Genomic DNA, 21,072 nt, shown 5'->3' with positions numbered 1-21,072 from the left:
CCTGGACACCTGTATCGACCCTGAGGGTAGGTTCCTCTTCTTGAAATTGCGTACGGGCGGTACGGTTCTCACCGTGGCCGGTTGTTATCTCCCGAATCAGGGTCAGCTGGCGTTCTGTAGATCCCTTCTCCACAGATTGGCAGACTTCAGCGAAGGGGTTGTGGTTTTGGGTGGTGATTTTAACTTCGTCCTGGACCCTCAGGTTGACTGTGCTGTGCTGAGTGTCGCTTTTACAGAGCTAGGCCTTAGCAGGAGGAGTAGGTGGTGTTCTGGGATAGAGGAAGTTCCGTGGTTGGTTTTTGGGAGGTTTGGGTGAACGAGTTGGTTTGTGTGTTTTCCCTTCTGTGTTCACCAATCCTCCCTCTGTGTGTTATTGACTGTGTGAGTGAATTGCCTTATCCTTTGATTTCTACTCAGTTTCCCTGTGTTTGTTTCCTAGTGTAAGGTTCCTTCCCATATTGGTTTGGGGGAATCCTTTCCCACGTGTTTCCTGTGTGCTGCTTGTGTTGTTAGTCAGCGCACACCCTTGTCAGTCCCTGTCAGTAGCAGCTTCACTTGTTCGTTAGGGGTGACCCCCTTTAGTCTCCAGTCCCTAGAGATCTTATAGGGCATTCCTTCTCCCACTTCCCTCTAGGCCTACGGAATCAGTGAGAGAGGAGCTGTCGGGGTCAGGCTTAGCCTGAGTACAGCCGACCCACACCCGTGAGGTAGGGACCGGGATAGCTAGTGGGAGTAGTGCAGGGCGAGATTCCCTACTGCTATCCCTTAGCCCCGTTGCAACTACCTGGACTGACATAACAGTACACTCAGCCGGTAAAAAAAAAAAAAGGGGTTCGTTTGCATTATGACGGACCTGAAACAGTTGTACCAGGCGGTGCAGCAGATCTCCACTGAGATGGAGGGGATCAAGCTACGAATGGATGCCATCCAAGCTTCTGGCGTATCTCAAGTACAGCAGTTGGCTCAACACACAGGTGGAGGGCATACAGAGGCAGGTGAGTAGCGCCCCTGTGGGTCGGCCTCTGGAGCCAAAAGTCAGCTTACCTGAACCCTTCTGAGGTAAGAGGTCAGATTTTTTCCGATTTCAAAAGGACTGTCTTTTGTATTTCCGGCTACGGCCGTTTTCCTCCGGTTCTGAGGTACAGAGAGTTGGGATTATTATTACTTTATTGAGAGATGATCCCCTCATCTGGGCACATTCGTTACCAGCCGACTCAGCTTGCTTACTAACTGTAGAGGCGTTTTTCTCCACAATGGGGTTACTGTATGACGACCCAGACAGGGTACGCACGGCTGAGTATAACCTACGACGTTTGGTGCAAGGGGATCACGCTATAGAGAAATATTGCACAGAGTTTCGTAGGTGGGCAGCAGAAGTACACTGGAATGACCCCGCTCTACTTAGTCAGTTTGAGACAGGGCTCTCGGACCAGGTTAAAGACCATCTAGTTTCTCACCCTGTTCCGGGAGATCTAGATGAGGCCATGCAGCTGGCAATTAGAGTTGGACGGCGCCTCCGGGAGCGTGGAGACAAGAGTCCTGGGGGGCTTAGCCCTCCTCAATTCTCTGTTTTTAGAGAGGACCCGGGGGACCAACCCATGCAGATTGGGGCCACTGTGCGAAGTGCTAGACCCAAGAGTGAAGGGTCCCGCACAGTACGCTGTTTTGTGTGTGGAGGGATGGGACATGTAGCAAGGGTATGCCCCTCCAGAGAATGGTTCGCCAAGGAGAGTAATAACCCCAGGTCTATTGAGGGTAAAGGGAGAAAACCTACTAAGGAGGGAGGTGTGCATATTTCCTGTACTCAGACTGCCGGGTTGACCCTTGAAGGATGGGTAAATGGGCAGAAGTGCCGGATTTTGGTTGATTGTGGTTCGGCAGTCAACCTTATTGACTCAGAGTTTTGTGAGCAATTAAGGGTGAGTCCTTTGGTCTTGGAGTCTCAGATACCGGTGTGGGCTATTGATAAGACCCCTCTACAGCAAGCTGTCATCTCCAAACAGGTGGAGGGTCTGGAGTTTATTGTGGGTGGCCACAGGGAAGAGATTGACTTGTTCTTGTTGTCAAAGTTACCAGCACAAGTAGTTTTGGGGTGGCCCTGGCTGAAGCAGCATAACCCTATTATCAACTGGGAGACCGAGTCAGTAGTTTCTTGGGGGCAGGGGTGTAATGGTCGATGTCTGCCCATATCCGTTATGTCTTTGTCTATAGACAATTTGCCTCAAGAAATATGTGAGTTCAGGGAGGTCTTTGAGGAAAGGGCAGCCAAGACATTACCACCACATCGCACCTATGATTGCTCGATTAAATTTATACCTAATGCAGTGCTACCCAAGACACGGTTGTACAATCTCACTATTCCGGAGAGGGAGGCGCTCAAGGAGTATATTGAGGGGAGTCTAGAGGTGGGGCATATTCGCCCATCTAAGTCCCCAGTAGCAGTGGGGTTTTTCTTTGTAAAGAAGAAAGATGGAGGGTTGCGCCCTTGTTTGGATTTTAGGGAGATTAACAAAATCACGGTGCGGAATCCCTATCCCATTCCGTTGATCTCGGATCTATTCAGCCAGATTATGGGAGCTCGCTGGTTTAGTAAAATAGATTTACGTGGGGCGTATAACTTGCTGAGAATCAAGAGGGGGGATGAGTGGAAAACAGCGTTTAACACACCCCTAGGACACTTTGAGAATCTTGTGATGCCTTTCGGTCTAACCAATGCGCCTGCGTTTTTTCAGAATTTTATTAATGATGTACTAAGTGCCGTCATAGGGAGGGGGGTTGTGGTCTATCTGGACGATATACTCATTTACACCCCGGATTTGGAGACTCATTGGGAGAGAGTGAGAGAGGTTTTAGATCTCCTGAGGGTTAACCAATTAAGTGCTAAGCTGGAGAAATGTGTGTTCGCGGTCAATAAATTATGTTTCCTTGGCTATATCCTATCGGACAAGGGGTTCGAGATGGACCCTGAGAAGGTCAGGGCAGTCTTGGAGTGGCCGCGACCCGAGAACCTAAAGGCGGTCCAACGGTTCTTGGGGTTCTCCAACTATTATCGCCAGTTTATCAAGGGATTTTCTGAGGTTGTGAAACCCATCTCGGACTTGACTAAGAAGGGGGCTGACTGTGCTAAGTGGTCGCCAGAGGCGCTAGCTGCGTTTGAAGAACTGAAGAAGCGATTCTCGTCCGCTCCCATTTTGAAACAGCCGGATGAGAGGTTGGCCTTCCGAGTGGAGGTGGATGCCTCCTCGGTGGGGGTGGGAGCAGTACTTTCTCAGGAGTTCGAGGAGGGTACGCATCCCTGTGCCTTCTTTTCTAAGAAATTCTCTGCCTCTGAACGGAATTATGACATCGGAGATAGGGAACTACTAGCAATAAAACTAGCGTTTGAACATTGGCGTCATTTCCTGGAGGGGGCCAGAAGGCCAGTCCAGGTATTTACTGACCACAAGAATTTGATTTATCTTGGGTCAGCGAAGAGATTAAATGCACGGCAGGCCAGATGGGCTCTATTTTTTGCGCGGTTCCATTTTAACGTGACTTATGTGCCGGGTTCAAAGAATGTTAAGGCTGATGCTTTATCCCGGTATATGTCGACTGAGGAGGAACGAGAGGCGCCTGCCACTATTCTTGGGGATGGAGTGGTGGTAGCAGTATTGGGCGCGAAATTGGAGAAGGCCTTGATCGAAGCGCAACACGCTGCACCTTCCAAGATACCTAGAAACAAGCTTTTTGTCCCAACTACTCTCTGACAAAGTCTCCTGAGGGAGTGTCACGAGTCGGTTCTTGCTGGTCACCCGGGGGTTTCAGAGACCATGAGATTGGTGTCTAGGAATTTTTGGTGGCCAGGGTGGAGTAAGGAGGTCTTGCAGTTTGTTCAAAATTGTTCGGTCTGTGCAAGAGCCAAGGCGTCGCATACCCGTCCCCACGGTCTTCTACATCCATTGGAACCTCCTAAGGCACCTTGGACTCATCTGTCTATGTTTCATCACGGGCCTTCCGGTGTCTAAGGGTTTCACGGTCATTTGGGTAGTCGTTGACCGCTTCACGAAAATGTGCCATTTGATCCCGTTTTCCAGGCTGCCATGTGCCAAGACACTATCAGAGGCGTTTATTAAAGAAATTGTAAGGTTGCATGGTCTTCCTGAGGAGATCGTTTCGGACAGGGGACCGCAATTTGTGGCTAAATTCTGGCGGGCTTTTTGCAGCAGGTTGGGAGTTACACTGTCGTTTTCCTCCGGGTTTCACCCAGAGTCTAACGGACAAACAGAGAGGAAGAATCAGGATGTGGAACAGTTTTTGAGGTGTTTTGTTCGAGAGAACCAGAATAATTGGGCTGCCTTTCTCCCCCTGGCAGAATTTTCCCTAAACAACCATGATTCCAATGCCACAGGTACCACACCTTTTTTTTGCTCCGGTGGTAGACATCCTGTTTTCGGAGTATTTTCTTCCATTTCTTCCCCAGTTCCGGAGGAGGAGCTATTTTCTAAAAAGCTGCAAGGGGTATGGTCCCGTATCCGAGAGAATCTGGTGCGGGCGTCGCACCAGGCTAAGGTCCAGGCGGATCGGAAGAGAGGAGAGTTGCAGTTCTTCCCTGGTGAGATGGTTTGGTTGTCCACCAAGAATATCAGGTTGAAGGTTCCTAGCAAGAAGCTGGGTCCCAGGTTTGTGGGTCCTTTTAAGATCATCAAGATGGTAAATGAAGTGGCGGCGCAGCTGCAACTACCTAAAAGGTGGAAGATAAACCGGGTCTTCCATGTCTCCTTGTTAAAGAAGGCCAAGAAGGGAACATCTCCAGTTAAGGTTCCACCAGTTTCTGAGTCTGGGGAGTATGAGATATCCCGAGTTCTGGATAGCAAATATGTTCGGGGGAAGCTACGGTATCTGGTGGCATGGAAGGGATACGGTCCTGAGGATAATTCTTGGGTCCTGGAGTCGGATATGTCAGCTCCCAGACTCGTGGAGAAATTCCACAAGGAGTTCCCGAAGAGGGATGCTCCTAGAGAATCCGGAGTCTTCTCCTTGAGGGGAGGATCCTGTTAGGAGTATTTAGGTTCTTTATTTTCTATTTTTCTTACCTGGGGAGTTTTTGGCTGCGCAGTGTCTGGGGTGGCATCCTGGCGCTGTGGGGTTGTCCTGTCGTGAGTATTGGTGCACACCTTCTGACTTGCACGTGCGCACTGATGGTAGGCAGCTTTATCTCCTGGTTGATTAGTCTGTCCTCCCATTTGCACCTGGGAGGAGTGGTCTCTACTCTGTATTTAAACCCATGCCTCCCATGGTTCTGTGCTGAGTGTCGCTTTTACAGAGCTAGGCCTTAGCAGGAGGAGTAGGTGGTGTTCTGGGATAGAGGAAGTTCCATGGTTGGTTTTTGGGAGGTTTGGGTGAACGAGTTGGTTTGTGTGTTTTCCCTTCTGTGTTCACCAATCCTCCCTCTGTGTATAATTGACTGTGTGAGTGAATTGCCTTATCCTTTGATTTCTACTCAGTTTCCCTGTGTTTGTTTCCTAGTGTAAGGTTCCTTCCCATATTGGTTTGGGGGAATCCTTTCCCACATTTTTCCTGTGTGCTGCTTGTGTTGTTAGTCAGCGCACACCCTTGTCAGTCCCTGTCAGTAGCAGCTTCACTTGTTCGTTAGGGGTGACCCCCTTTAGTCTCCAGTCCCTAGAGGTCTTATAGGGCATTCCTTCTCCCACTTCCCTCTAGGCCTACGGAATCAGTGAGAGAGGAGCTGTCGGGGTCAGGCTTAGCCTGAGTACAGCCGACCCACACCCGTGAGGCAGGGACCGGGATAGCTAGTGGGAGTAGTGCAGGGCGAGATTCCCTACTGCTATCCCTTAGCCCCGTTGCAGCTACCTGGACTGACATAACAGTCCTCCCTCGGTTCCTGTACTTATTCCAGTCCCTTCCCATCCCTCTCCCACGTGCTTTCTTAGCTCGGGTACAGTCTCTGTTTGGGAAGTTTGTGTGGGGTTCCTCCCGGAGCAGACTTGGGTTTAGTACCCTTGTCCGGCGCAAGTACAGGGGAGGCGTTGGCCTCCCGGATGTGCGCCTTTACTATCGGGCCTCGGTCTTGCTTCGTTTGTTTGATTGGCAGTTCCGTCGCCGTGATAAGCAGTGGGTCTCCATCGAATTTGACCTGATTTCGTCCTCGTTGTCCTCTTGGCCCTGGATTCCACCGCACTTTCGTCCCAAATCCCCTGGCCTTTACATCCTCCCTTCGCATTTCCTGAAAGTGTGGGATTCGGTTTGTTCCTCTGGCCGTTTGGCCCGTGTTCCGGGCCCGCTGACTCCCCTCTTTGACAATCCTATGTTCCCCCCTGGCTGTTCGGTTGATCGGTTCCTTTGTTGGGACAGATTGGATTGTACTTGTCTTCAGGAGGTGGCGGGCGATTCTCCGCTCCTTCCTTTTGCCCAGCTATGTAGTTCTCACCCCGACTTCCACCTCTCATGGTTGGAGTATGCCCAGCTTCAATCCTTTCTGCAGCGGTTCTCGCTCACTTCTCGCCTCTCTTCTCCTGCCTTGGCTTTGGAATCCTATGTCGGACGTCGGTCCTCCCCTCCTCGAGCCCTTTCACTGTTGTAGGACGTGCTCCTCTCGGATGTCACTGCGGAACTCCCCTCATACGTTGCCGCCTGGAATGCCGATCTTCCTGTGAGTCTGTCGTCTGCGGATTGGGACAGGTCCTTCCTGCTCTCTCACAAGATGGCCCTCCCGTGTAGCGCTCAGGAAAGGAATTATAAGATTCTGTCCCGGTGGTATAGGTGTCCAGTGCTTCTTCATAGGATCTTTCCTGCTGTTCCGGACTCCTGTTGGCGCTGTGGTTCCGCTAGGGGTACTATGCTGCACATTTGGTGGGATTGTGACGTTCTGCGCCCCTTCTGGGATGCGGTGTTTTCTTTGTATTCCAGGGTCAGTGGGCGCTCGGTGGCTGTTTCTCCTCAGCTGGCACTTCTGTCGGTCATCCCTGGCCGTCTGTCGGAGATTAAGAAGGACCTTCTGGGGCACTTTCTCACGGCCGCCAGGGCTGTCATTCCTAGACGCTGGCGCAGCCCTACTCCCCCCTCCATGCTTGACTTCCTCCAGGAGTTCCTTCTTATTCAGCGGATGGAGACTTTGGTGGCGGAAGACTCTCCCGCTTATCCCCAGTTTGAACTTCGATGGTGTCCCTGGGTTATGTTCCAGGAATCATCTGCCTTCTCTTCTGCCTTCGCTTGAGTGTCACTTGGCCGTCTATTTTCTTTCTCCCTCTTTTCCTTGCTTTTCTTGTCTTACTTGTTGTTTCTCCGTATTTGTCTCGTGCTTGTTTGTTTGTTCTGTGTCCCTCTCTTGTTTCCCTTTTCCTTCTCTTGTTGGGCTGTATTTGGTTTGTGCGGAGGGGGGCCCTTTTGGCTTCCCTGCCTGCTGATTTGTATGCTCCTGCATTGTTGCTCGACTGTATTTCTTCTGTTCGTTCTGTATTTTATTGAAAAATCTTTAATAAAACCCGTTTAAGCATAATATTATAATAATCGATACAGAAATCCAGTACTTGAGTATACTCGAGTATAAGCCGAATTTTTCAGTACAGTTTTTGTGCTGAAAAGCCCCCTTCGGCTTATACTTGAGTCAGCAAAAAAAATGTATTTATTTTTTTTTTTTTTTAGGAGGGGTTGGGGCCTATGACCAGCCGCAATATCAATGTGTAGAATCTCCCATAAAATAGTCGGGAAAAAAAAAAAAAAGAAGCTTTAAAAAAAAATTAAAAGTTGTAAATCCCTCCTTTCCCTAGAATACATATAAAAGTAGAAAAGTACTGTGAAACGCATACACATTAGATATCCCTGTGTCTGACAGTGCCCGGTCTGCTGAATAAAGGGGATCTGCAGAGCTCCTGTTCCATCGGGAAGGGGTTAATAGGAGCACCGCAGATACCCTATATTCAGCCAGATTGAATTCCAAGTGGGGAAAAAAAAACAGTCCTCAAGCTCAGGGAAGGGGCAGACAGACAACCAAAACACCCCCTCCCCTTCCCCAGCACCCAGCAACTACTGCACCCAAAAACTCTGACTATTTTAATTTTTGAAATTTTCCAGTAGCTGCTGCATTTCCCCCCCTCGGCTTATACTCGAGTCAATAAGTTTTCCCAGTTTTTTTTTGGTAAAATTAGGGGTTTTAGGCTTATATTCGGGTCGGCTTATACTCGAGTATATATGGTAAATCCAAAGAGTACAGTTGGCAATGGTATGCCATAAAGACACAACGTTAGCTTATCTTTGGATAACAATAGTATATGGACATGCTATATAGGTTAATATTACTATATATGATGAATATAAAGTATATGCCTTCACTTGAGCAAATAATGACACTCAGATTTTTTGTTGACCATCCAGCCCCATAGTCAGTACACAGATAGGGCAGCAATACGCGCTTTAGTCATTGTAAAGTCTTAGCCCAGATACAATTGCTAATATAAGTTTGACTTCGAATCTTCATTCCAGCCCATTATTGAAGCAGAATCCAAGGAGGTGTTTAATAAAAGAACAAATCCAGGTTATGATCCTACCACTCTGTTCTGCTGACATGAGACATGGAAGGTCTTTTCTCCATTATATGGCCATAGAAATATAACTGAACATGTAGCATGTAACATGTAGAACATTTCATGTGTATGTGGAGATCCCATCCGTCAGGTTGTATTTCAGTTTGTTTCACTTTATTGTTTTCTCTAAGATGGTTTCCTAGAAGTCTGGCAGCCATATATCTCAAGTTATCAAGAAATAATATGGCAGTCGGTCAACTATAGTATCTGAAGCCGTCTATACATAGAAGTGAAAAGTCATATCAGATTCCCAGATTTGCCATTTCAACCAACCCTAATGAGAATTAGCATGAGAATTTCGATTATGGTTGGATGACGCTACATGTATATTCAGCCAGATATTTGCTACTTGGTACGAGCCCTAGGGAGTCAGTAGTTTTATGCGTATGGTTGACTTTATAGCTGCACCCCTAACATTGAGAACACAACACCAAGAAAGTTATGTCATAAGACTACGCACATTGAGGAAGTAGAAGGCGTTGCTAAAATCAGCAGATGGTCAAATTTTTAAGCACCTAATTCCAATTTGTGGCATGTGGGAGGGGCATAAAAGCAAGATTGAAAACAAATTGTATCCACTTCAAACCTCAAAAATTGTATCATATAATGTGAGATGATTGTTTGATGTTCCTCAACAACTGTCAGGGACAGAATCCTTGAACTGTGAGATTGTGGTTTACGAGATTCAACATTGTATATCCCAGTGGTTGGGATGACAACTAAAAACTGAAATGACAGTAATGGTGTGCAGAGGTGAACCTATGAATGGATGGATCATCTAATTGGGAAAAATGGCAAATAGTGATCCATTCTGTAACGCAAGTGAAATTGGACATCACATCCCAAGCCTATGGTGGCAAACACTGTTGACACAACCCATCAAATGGTATTTGCACAAGACTGGGCTATGAAGCAGACATCCAACTACATGGACCTCATGTCACCACTCTCTAATGCTAGCATGGTATACAGCTAGATGGCGATGGAGGTCTATTCTCTCCAACGATGAGTTCCACTTATGTATCAGATGATCTGAAACAATAAGGGCAACCCAATGAAGAGGGCTTCACATGGGAACATCACACCACTCCTATTCACAGGACTATGGAGTTGAATAGTATAATGTACTGTTAGCTGAACCTCTCTAGTTTTAACACCTTACATTGAATTAGTAGGGAAACCAGCAGTGCAGTCATTTCTCTAAACAGTCCAAGAAGCCATTTTTCAAAAGAACAGCATCAGGCCGCATGTGGCTTGTGCATGGCCTAAACGTTCCACCATGTCCTGCAGCGTCTACTGACTTATCTTCCATCAAGTACATCTGAAACGTCATTGGTTGTCAATTGCAATGGCAGCTGTCAGCAGCCAATTTTGATGATTTGCATCCCCAAATGTATTCAGTGTGACATAATATTCCTCAGACAGCCATGCCAAGGTATATAAGTGCATGTATTTTTGTACATGAGGCTCATACTTGATAGTGAATAAATTTAGATATTTTGAATATCTTGTTTCCAATTTTTTTTTATCATTTGCATCATTAAAGTGGTATTCCAATCTCAAGGATCCTATCTAATATGCTATGTTATGTAAATTCAAGGCTTTCCTAAATACATTGCTTTAGCAATACTGCTTTGTTTGCCTGCAATGTGAGATTATTCCTCTCATTGTTTACACATCATTTTCTTGGCGCCTGACTTGTAGTTGATCTTATCGCTCAGTATAGGATGGGTGATGTAGCTCATTGCGCTCAGGAAGGGAGGGGGGAGCTGAGTTCTCAGGAGTGAGCTTGTTTTTCAGAGCTGCTCTTCCAGTTATCAGGTCAGCTAATTGAATTTTACTGATATGCGCTCAGATAGGGAGGTAATAGGCAAAGAACAATACCCTATTGTCAGGGTCTGGGGTTGCTAGGTGGGGTGGCATAGACACACAAGTCCAGTTTCTTTAGTCCAAAACAAAGGTAGAGTTTTATTTTCACTCAAAAATATAGTGCAGCAACAAAAGGAAATAATACAAAAATAAATACCTGCCCGGCTAGGCTCTAACTAAACACAGAATAGGTTACCTCACCTAGAATAACAGAAATCAAAAAGCCTGTAGAATCATTCAGGACACAGCTCCAAAAATATGACCTCTCTTTTGGCTCTCCAGCCAAGCTCTGCCCCCAGTCTGCTGCTGGAGCTGGCTTATTAAGCTCATTTGATGAGCAGACTCTCTGCAGCTGAGTTGCTGCCGGATCATCCCCAAAGTGTGGACTGGAGGGGAGTGGAATGACAGGTCCCACTACCAACCTACCTGTCATTCCTAAAAATCCAGCCCAGTAACCGGAACTCTGAAATAACCCTCAGCAGACAATAGTTATCTGCTGAGAAACGTTCTTTTTGGAGTTTTCTCATCTCACCCACCTGAGTAGTCTGGGTGAGATGTACATCCCCTCCATTAGCTGACCAGCCATCGGCTTACACTATGTAGACAAATACCTAACAGTGAGTTTATTGCAAGATGATGCTCTGTCCTGGAGCATGTACGTTTTTTTCTCTCCAAACCTGTGTAATGTAATAATAATCTCTCATAGTAACGGCAAAGCCTATATCTATTGAAATACTTTATAGTGTCCTGTTTATCAGTTAAAGCTGCCCACCAGCTTGCTGAAGAATACAGGAGGTGAGAAGAAGAGACAGTAGACAGCAGAATGGACAGGGAGATGGGAAAACCGCTTTATCATAACTATTGATCCTGTGATTTCCATAATTCTAAAGACTTTGCCTTCTTGGTGTTGCAATTGGTGTTGAAAGGTAAAAAGATTTTGTTTCCTGGATTTTTGCAACGGTACCATATGGGCTCATACAATATCGTCATGTACATGAGGCCCAAAACATTAATGGGAGAAATGTGGAACCTATGTACTGAGTTTATGGTATTACATAGTATATCATAGGGTTGAGCCGATCTTGACTTTTCAGGATGGATTTTAAAATCCGATTTCCAATCATTTTTCATTCGAACCTGATCTCGATCCCAATGCAAGTCAATGGGATTTTTTAATTAATCGGAGATTGGATTTTAAAAGCAATCCTTTTCACTATACAGCATGGAATCTAACAATTGTTAGAATCCACGCTGTGTAGTGAATCACTAAAGTAGCCAGAGGATTTTTTTTTTAATCCTCTGGCTACTTAGTCCCCCCTGGTGTCCACTTACCTCCAGAGATGGCTGGTCCGGTGCCTTCCTTCTTCTTTGCTTCGCTGCTGCTCCACGCTGCTCCCTGCCCCCTCCCTGCCAGGTTAGGAGAGTGTGCGCGGGTTAGGAGAGTGTGGGCGGGTACTGGGAGGGGAGACGTCATGTCTCCCCACCCTGTACCCGCCCACACTCTCCTAAGCCACAAGCCCCGCCTACCTAGCGCTTTAAACACTAACCTGGGAGGCGGGGCAGCGAGGCAAGAAGAAGGAGGGCACCAGAGAAGCCATCTCTGGAGGTAAGTAGCTACTAGAGATGTTAGTTTAGCCTCCTATTCCAATGAATGGAGGCAGCCGGCGCGCAGGGGGTTAAGGCTGTGTGACGGCTGCTTCCATTCATTCGTATGGAACTGCAGCGGAGCCTTCACACTGAGTATACACTATATACTCAGTGTGACGGCATTGTGGGAAATACTACCGATCTCGATCCCACCTAAAAAGATCGTGTTCGGAATTCCGATCGCGATCGTGAAATTTTATCGATCGCCGATCGGAATCCGATTTTTTCCGAACACCATCGCTCAACCCTAGTATATCATTACATAGTAACATAGCAGATAAGGTTGGCTAAAGGCATATATCCATCAAGTTGAACCTATAAACCAACTTTTATCCAGGGAAGGCATAAAAACCACAGGACCATCTGAGTGATAAAACCCCAAATATGGCAATTAGACTAAGCCCCCTGATCAACATCCCCAAAATTTCTAGTTACTACAACCCATTGTTGTAAATTGTTTTGTATCACAGAGGAGTTGATAACTTTGGAACTAAAATGTGGAATGGTGTATACTGCATAATGAATTCTACATTGTACATAACCTCAATCTATCTGATTATCAGATTACGTAATCTATAGGCTAAGTAACATCATGTATATGACTCCTGCATTTCTAGAACATTTTTCACCAATGTCAGGTATGAACTGTAGCTTAATTAACCTCTTAGCAGTCCTAGGAAGCGGCCGTATATGATGTACTGCTATCAAGAGTTCCTTTCCAGAATTCAGTAGCATTCAGCGTTTTCGCTCAGGGAGAACAGAAGACATTTTTTAATTCCCACTATAACTGCGTCTGTCCTATACACATGGCGTCAGCTAATAGATTCTGCTTCCCTCCTAGGCTCTTCATGCTGCACTGCCCAACTCGGAATAGGTTACACTGGGATTTCCAGCCTCGGCAATTCTTGCAATAATTATCATTTCTAATGGAATTTTTACACCTCGGTTCTTTTTTGATTGAAAAGGTTATTGGTGACAAACCCGTTCTCTTTCATATTACTATTTCTTCCACATTTACTTTGTCTAATGACATCTATTTAACCAGTTATCTGCCAGGTTTAGAATGGAACCAGTTGATGAAGAGGTCATGCAGATTTCATCCTAGACATCATATATTGCAGCACAGAAGTATTTAAGGGAATTAGAATACATAGAGCTTGGTATTATAGGATTGGTATAACTACAGACAAGAGACAAGCACTTCTGCAGTGATCGGATGACTGCTGAGGCTTCTACTTCACAGTCTTCGATACAAAGTTAATTCTGTTATGGCAAGTTGCAGTCAGTCTGATGTTTCTCCTGCAGCCACCACTGCAGGTAAAATATGGTATTACATGGTGGCCAATTGGATAAATGGCCATCAATGTAGTACACAGATAATTTGGGTTTGGTAGCCGCTCCCATACAGTGACTCTCTGTTCTGGCTCATAGATGGGTTCCCAAGCAGGGATCTGCCACAATGACATCTATATAACCTAATATGGCATAAAGACAGGAGTGGCAAACTCACTCACATAACCAGTAGTATTTACAAGGATCGGTGTCCAGAAATCTTTGCATAGTATATTCCCTTGGAAGGAAAACAACCACAATAGCACAAAAAAAAAAACTTAGTGGAAAATTACAACATAACTTTTTTTTCATCTTGGAAATGCCATAAAAATTACAATTCAAGGCTCTACCTTCTCAGGAGGGTCTTTGGAGTCCAGGGGGCACTTCTTAGGGCCTTTGTCAATTCTGTAGTGGCATCAGCCATATTCTTTGGAGTGGCCTGCTGGGGGACTAGTAACCAACCAGGGACAAAAATAGACTTGACAGGCTCGTTAGAAGGGCCAGTTCTGTCCTGGGGAGCCCCCTGGACCCAGTACAGGTGGTGGGTGACAGAAGGATACTGTCCATGGTGAGCTCCATGCCATGTATGAGACCGTGACAGCACTGGGCAGTACTGTTAGCGACCGACTGCTTCACCCCAAGTGTGAGATCGGAGCGCTATCGGGAATCCTTCTTCCCAACCGCGGTCAGGCTGTATAATCAACATGAGGCTAAGCGAAGATCACTCCGCACAGAGAACTAAATGATCCTGAAGTCTTTCTTTTCTCTTAGTTGCTATGACTCCTAGTATCTTTTATATCTGCTATGAGCTTGTATGTGTTATTTCTTGTAATATATTACTGTATTATCCATGCTGCTGTAACACACTGTACTTCCCCATGGTGGGATTATTAAAGGATTATTTCATTATATGTGTATTGAAGCTTGTGTTGTGATGGATGAATTATGGGGTTTAGTATTGTTTTGTTGAAATATTCAAATCCTTCCCTAAAAGAGACATTGTCTGGAGCACATGTTCTTAAACAACAGCATTGTTAGTGCCTTTCAAGATGTGTAAGCTGCTTATGCTATAGGAACTAATACAACCCCATACTATCACAGATACAAGATATTGAACAACAATAACAAGCTGGATGGTCCCTCTAATCATAAGTTCACAGAAAATGACATCCATGGTTTCGATAAAGAATTTAACATTTTGATTCATCTGACCACATAACAGTTTTCTGGCTTTGGCTCAGTCCATTTTGAATAAGCTTTGGTGCAGAGAAGATGGCAATGTTCTAGGATTGTGTTGAGATATGGCTTCTTTGCATGATACTGGTTTAACTTGCATTTGTGGATTCAACAGCAGACTGTGCTTACGTATTCCTGAACCCATGCAGGGATTGCATCATCCCAGTTTCTAATTCAGTGCCGCCTGAGGGTCTGTAGATCACAAACATCCAATATATTGACCCTCTGCCTTGTCCCTTGTGCACATGGATTTCTCCAGGTTCTCTGAATCATTTGATAATAGTATGTAATGTAGATGGTGGGATTTTCAGTCTTTGCAACTTTAAGTGGAAATTGATCATTTTAGACACTTTTTTTTTTTTGTATACTGATGAACCTCTGACTATCTTTGCTTGTGAGGGACTCTACCTCTCTAGCATTCTCTTCTTACACACAGTCTCGTAACTTAATTGAAAATTAGTTGACCTTCTAGCTGTTTTCTTTAGTACCACTTACTTTTTTTGAGCTGTGTGGCTGCCATCAATTTCTGGGTTCAGACGGAGTTTTTTGGACTGGATTTTGAGGCGGAGGCCGCCTCAGAATCCAGTCCAAAAAACGGCTAGCCGTGGCTGGATGCCAGTGCAGTGCATACAGTGCACCAGTATCCAGTTGCGGCATTCTGTTCCGCATTAGGCCAAAATGAATGGGCTTAGTCGGAAGGAAGTGTCGCAAGGCTGATTCAGCCATGGAATCCGCCTGAAGAAAGGGCATGTCGGGAACAAACCGCTCGCGGAAAAACGAAATGAAGGGCTCCCATTGATTTTAATGGGAGGTGGTTTTTTGAGCCGGATTTTAACGTGAATTTGGTGTCAAAATCCAGTCCAAAAAACCCCGTCTGACCCCGGCCTAAGAGAGTTTATTTTTCAGATGAAATTGCAAATTGTGTAATTTTCACCTTCTGATATCTGGTCTATATTCTACTGTTTAACTTTCACCGTCTGCTATGTGTTCTATTGTGAATAAAACCCGGTTATAGGCGATTTACAAATAATTGAATTCTTGATTTCTTTACACAAGTGTCCCAACTTTTTTGGAATTGGGGTTGCTTAGATAATCATATATTTAGGCTTTTTGGGGTTTGGAGACTAGAAAAACAACAAAACAGTGGGATCTGGTGAACGATAAGATTTAATCTCGATAACTACTGTGCTCTACACAGCAGAAGCAGTCTCAGCTATTATCACATGAAATCCAAGAATAACATACACAGCTGCAGTTTTTGATGTGCGTCTGCTGTGGACAGACAGGTACAGGAAGTCAGATGACAATTATATGGTGTATAATTACCCTAATAAGTATGCAAAGCAAATATTATTTCCAAGTACATTTTGTCAACTTCAAACCATAATATCACATATAGATCCTCTCATATTCAATTTGCAACTTAGTCCTAGTGTTAGACATTCGCCATGTGGCCATGGCCATCTCAGGAAGATATGCTGGATTTAAGGTCTGCAGGTCTGGGATGGCGCAATATTTATGGACTCTCATGTATCAGCATACCTTCCACCCTATAGTCATTTCTACGTGACCCTTAAAATAAAAAACCCATGCAGTCTGGGACTCTGCTAAGAATTGTAGGAAAAGAATATGAACATAAGTTCCTCTTAATGGAAAAAGAAAAACTCTAGTCCCACCTTTTGGGAAGTTGCTTCCTAAAAATCAATGCTTGGTTTGCAAAAATCCCTATTGTCTGGGAACAAAGACAAACCAGAATATGTCCTCCAAAAGGAAGAACGTCTATTCTCACTTGCCAGTAAAGGTATTTGATTTGATATCAGTTTGGTTTGGTAAAAGGCACCAGAGTACAGATTATGCTCATACCAACAAAGAATAGTCTTCACTCTATATCTATATGTGTATGTACAGGAGTTCATACACATATTCTACAGCATCAAAATGGTAGACTATTAGGAAAGTTGCTTAATTTTGCATTTAGACAATAAATGAGCAATATATGTATATATGAGCAAATGAGCAATATATATATATATATATATATATATATATATATATATATATATATAAAGATGGCGCCGCACTGAGTGGCTGCCTCGATACAGAGCTCCAAGCTGAGAGCAACCTTTATCTTCCTTTTTCACTCTTTTCTCTGTATCTTCAAGAATCCTCTAACCAAGCAAACTAGCACTATGAATTAGCAACTATAAATCGAATGGAAGACTCTGTGGAGTATTTTTTTTCCTTTTGTTTCTATTGTTAAGCATGGACAAGACTCAAGACCTGAATCAGCTGGAGTTTTCCTGTGTGCACATGTGACTGTTACCATCCCCCCAGGAGCTAAGGACAGCATGGACACCATGCGGCATGGAGGAGAAACCTACAAGGAAGTGTGGACTTCTTCTTTCAAGAAGATGATTTTTGGCAGCTATTGCTGATGTGTGAGGATGCCTACAGCTGACTGGTATTTCTTTCTCTTACTGTGGACATGTGGGACTCTGTTACAGCCTGGGAACCTATCATCGCCCACCTACCCCATGAGTTTATGGAAGCTTGGCAAGAGAGCAGCACCATGTATACCTGGATGGCTTCAGACTTCTTTGGGCAGTAGCACACAGTGGTAAGAAGAAAGGAAGAGGAGGGCTTGTGATGAAGGACATTTGGGGCATTTTTGTGGTTAATGGACAATAGTGCTGATGCAAGATACCGAACTATCAGCTGTGAGCAGGAGATCTCACTACCTACCAAAGGAACTACCACATGTTATCATGATGCATATGCTGTATATGTCCCCCACCACTGCAAAAAAATGTTTCTGCCTGTTATATCTACATGCTGTGACCCCTCCTCATGTCCTCCAACCATGGTCGGGCTGTATTATCAACATCACTTCACACAGAGAACTAAATGATCCTGCAGTGTGTCTGTGTTTCTTTCTTTTTTAGTTGCTATGATTCCTAGTATTTCTCTATCTGCCATGAGCTTGTATGTGTTTCTCTCTTGTTATATACTACTGTACCATCTATGAAACTGTATCACTGAAATTTCCCTGTTGTGGGACTATTAAAGGATTATCTTATCTTATATAGTGACAGGCAAAGTGCTGGAGTCCCCAGGTTTCTGGCCTTCTGGCCTATATGTGGTCCATGGCGGGTCTGGAGTAGGTTTCAGCCGAAATTTCAGTGGGTCATAGACTCATTATTGGCTCATAAAAGGCCAAAGAGCCTGCACTTCAGGGCAGATCCAGGGAGTGCGAGGAGGTGTCCGGGTCTGTCTTGTTACTCTGAGTGTAGTGAGACTTTATCGTGCCTGTTGGTTTGTTCGTGTGGCTGGTATAGATAGTTTAGTTAGTTGCTCAGACGAGCAGGATTTTGTTTCTTATTGTTTTGCCTGAAGTTAAGGCTGTATTTTGTTTTGCTTATTTTGCACCTGAAGTCTTATTTATTTTCCTGTTTTTTCTAAAAAGAAACCCCTTTTTCCTGCATATTTTGTGTCCCTGTCTTTGACTGGTTGGTCCGCACCACTGCTTCTTCTGAGCTACCTTCCCCACAAATAATTATTCATTAAAATAATACTTGATGTGTTTTCTTTTTCTTCTTGAGATCTAAATGTTACATCCCCTAAAGGTAAATCCAAGCATCAGGCCAAAACCTAAAATCCATACCCAAAATGAAATCCTGACGTTGTCTACACATCACTACATTTGTGTAACTCTGCTCTATCCTATGTGTCACATCTTATAAGATGCCGCCACCAAACAATCCCGTACTTGTATCTTTTACAGGTTTTCTATTTAAATTCAGAGCAAAAAAAATCATTACATTGGAAGGGAAGAATTTATTTCACCATATTGGAACACACATTTCTCTACGGGGCTATGCAGAGGGAGTTTTCTTTATTATCTGCTGTATCAAATTGTTATTTATGAAATTTCTGGAGTATTTTTGTGAATTATGTATGAATTTATATGGAATGAATGCGTCATGATCCAATTTGTCATTCCCTTGAAGCCATGGATAGGTTTATGTTCTGCTTTTTATACAGCATTGCTTTCTGTCTGAAATGGTTTGGGACTGAGGTATTTTAAATTAAAACAAAACGTTCCTCCTCATTAGAGGAGCGCAGAGTTTTTTTTGCTACATCGTTCCTGATACACACAGTTCTTTGAGAGATACTATAATATACAGAGAAAACGGATTTCAACCTTGGTGTTTTTCTTATTCGGCCTGAGGCAGCATGATAAATTGGAGATCCGGTACCTCACTGTGATACAAGGATCCATATTTACAAGGACTGTGTTTTTTCGAGACAGAATATCTATTTACAAGCCGACAGTGTGTTATTTAGAGAGCACAGACAGAAATATTATAGTCTGACTAGAGCCAGATACATTACATGGCTGTTCCCTTCTTGTAATATCAAAAGGATATGCTATAACCTTATGGTTGGTGTTCCACTAGGGTTCAGGTTTCTGTTCTTTAGGGCCACTTGGGAACCCAAAAAACAAAAACCCAATATACTTAACCAGTGGTTATCTGTGGAAAACCACAGACCCCATAGAGTATAATGGGGTGCACCAACTTTCCGAAAAATGCAAAATCCTCACCGCATTTTTCAAGCGGAATGAGGAATGGATCCCTGAACAGAGAATAAACTCTCTGTTCAGGGATCCCTGAACATCCTACTGGGAGAGGAGGAGACCACTGTGGAGATCGCTGCCCAAAACGTGTCCAGCTGTCACCAAACAAGAGGAAGATGAGACCCCACGGATTGTTATACCCCAAATCACCCCCACATACAGCTGGCATCAACTAAGAGGAAGATGAGACCCCACGGACTTTTATACCCTAAACCACCCACCCCACTCCGCCTCCCCATATAGCGGTCACCAACTAAGAGGAAGATGAGACCCCACGGACTGTTATACCCCAAACCACCCACCCCACCCCACCTCCCCATATAGCGGTCACCAACTAAGAGGAAGATGAGACTCCACGGACTGTTATACCCCAAATCAACCACCCCACCCCCGAGTCCAACTCTCCCCCCCCCACACTTTACTAGCTTTGGCAATGCCAAATATCTATTCAGACATGCCAATAGTCTCTCAGACATCCCAGAGAGAAGACAAGGACAGTAATAAACCAATACGCGCTGTGTATACAGGAGCCACCATGATACAGCTTCCCTCCCTGCCCAGTGGTCATGTGATCTGTAAGGAGCAGCTGATGGGTCCTAAAGGACCCAGATCATATGTGCAGTGTAGCTCAGGAGACTGTATCCCTCTTGTAAATGGTACAAAATTGCAGCCTATCAATTATACCTGTGCATTTTTCCCTATAGGTTTAATAAGGGCAGAACGTCTGCAGAGGAAAACTCAGTGAAAACACAATGAGAAACGCAGCACAAAAAAAAAAAGTGATGCGTGAAGCGTTTCCTTACATGGGCCCTTAGCCTTAGGGGACATTCACACGATGTAATGCGGCGTTGATTCTGACACGTAAACTCATGTCAGAATCAGCGCTGCAAAACAGAATCCCATTGACTTCAATGGGTTCCGTTTAGCGCGCGTAACACATTGAAGTCAATGGGATTCTGTTTTGCAGCGCTGATTCGGACACGAGTTTACGTGTCAGAATCAACGCTGCGTTACATCGTGTGAATGCCTCTTCAGGATTTTTTCAGTTTGCTTGGTTGGGTGTGTTCTTAACATTATTGGGGTTGTTTGGACCCAAATCAGTTTTTCATTCAGGATTGGATATCAGTATGTGATTTGTAGGGGTCCGACACCCAGATGCTGCCTGAACAGATGGTATTTGCAAGCTCTAGGCGTCGGTCCCTACAGATGAAACACTGATGACCTGTCCCATATGGGCTGGGGGATGCGATTTGTGCCTGGATATCTACTTTAAAGGAAACACTGAAGTTACTGATATAGACAGCAATATATAGCTCTGGGTAAATCTTTATGGTAAATGACCTTTAAACACAGTTATTTGCTACAGCAACCCTATAAAATACTAAATGTCCGCATGAAGCTCTGCTTTATAACATAGAAATGTATCACTTGTCAGGGAGTTTTGTCTGTACTATGTACAATGTGACTCACAAGCGGTCTCATAATATGATATAGTCTATTTGTACTGAATCCATAAAGGATATACTATTATCTTATCCACAAGATTTGGTGACTGGAAAGGCTGAATCTGAAGGAGACCACTGGGATATTCATATTGTATGGCGCAATATGAAATGTTAACTTATTGGTGCATAGGCGAAATAATTGCCGTACACTTTATTTTCTGCTATTATCTAGCTTTACATGTTTGTCCCTAGAGACACCATTGCAGGTGCACCCTAAGTATACATAGAGAACAATGAGACAGGTCTTAAGATGGAGGGTGACCTGGGA

The sequence above is a fragment of the Leptodactylus fuscus genome, chromosome 8 (genome assembly GCF_031893055.1).
Source record: "Leptodactylus fuscus isolate aLepFus1 chromosome 8, aLepFus1.hap2, whole genome shotgun sequence".
Taxonomy (NCBI): Eukaryota; Metazoa; Chordata; class Amphibia; order Anura; family Leptodactylidae; genus Leptodactylus; species Leptodactylus fuscus.
Note: the sequence above shows the minus strand (reverse complement) of the source record.